This window comes from Sinocyclocheilus anshuiensis, unplaced genomic scaffold (assembly GCF_001515605.1).
Source record: "Sinocyclocheilus anshuiensis isolate Anshui unplaced genomic scaffold, SAMN03320099.WGS_v1.1 scaffold262, whole genome shotgun sequence".
NCBI lineage: Eukaryota > Metazoa > Chordata > Actinopteri > Cypriniformes > Cyprinidae > Sinocyclocheilus > Sinocyclocheilus anshuiensis.
Window position 1 is genome coordinate 636,175 of NW_015547650.1, and position 1,387 is coordinate 637,561.

Genomic DNA, 1,387 nt, shown 5'->3' on the forward strand with positions numbered 1-1,387 from the left:
TCATGTACAGTTACTTCCTCTACAGCCGAAAATGAAGGAGTTATGGTAGATGGCAACTTGTCTTTTGAAAATCATATTTCCCATTACAACAACAGCATTCTTCCATCTTAGAAACATTGCCAAGCTACGAAACATGTTACCTGTTTCTGATGCAGAAAAGCTAGTTCATGCATTCATGACCTCTAGACTGGACTATTGTAATGCACTTGCTAGGTGGTTGTCCTGCATAATCAATAAACAAGCTTCAGGTAGTCCAAAATGCAGGGCCTACAGTCCTTACCAGGTCAAGAAAATATGATCATATTACCCCAATTTTACAGTCTCTGCACTGGCTACCTATTAAGTTCCGTATCAGTTACAAAATATTATTACTTGCCTATAAGGCCCTTATCTGCGGTGCAATGTGGCTCTGATACGGCCACTGAAGCTGATTACGCCCACTCAATGCTTGTGTTTATTCCAGCCACGCCACGCACGTTTCTGAAGCGGCTCTCTGTGCTGTTTTTGTAAAGATACACGCATACGCCTCCTTTGAAAAAATGTAGCCAAAATCCATTGCCATGACTTATCGCGAGAGGCAAAAGGTTACGTTTTAGTCGCATAACATTGATTAATGGAAACGCCGTCATTTCGCAATACTTTTTTTATCGACATTTCTAAAATAACGCCAAAGTTTTGCGCAAATCTGTAATGGAAACGCGCCTATGGACACTGGCAGCTTTAATAGACTGCATTCACACTAATGCACAGATCTATTTCCACATATCAGATGTTTTGTCCGGAATGGGTCACGATTTTCAAATATTAGATTAGTTGATTTAATGATAGAATAACGGATAGGTTGTGCGATTATTGTCTTAAAAAATGTCCCCATGTTTTTCGTGCTGATGCGGTGGTGACGCGTTCATGTAAGCAGAGGGTGGCGCTGCGCACCTAAAAGCTGTCAAAAACAACAGAACACATTGTCTCACGCGCACACTGTAGACCTGCATGGCATAAAAAAAAAAAAACCTTTCATGTTAATTATTGTGCCTTTTGCCCCAGCAGCAGGGGTGCTTTTTACCATTTTATATCATACTTTTACATATTCTTTCATTATTTAAAAACTGTTGCTTTAATTATCTTAAACAAAACTTAAAGTCATAAAGAAGACCTTTGTCTCAAAATATATTCAATAATTTTAGTGATTCTCATTTGCTACTTAAATCTACGACATTTAAAAAAAACATCAAATATTAGATAGTAAGCACAGAATTAACTTTGTGCTGCTGCCCGTGATCGCGTCAAGGATCAGCCAAATTTGCAGGTATATCTTGAAAAGCGGATGTTTTGGAAAGTGCTACACTAAGTTTTTTCTGCCATCTAGTAGTTTAGAGGAAAATAATAT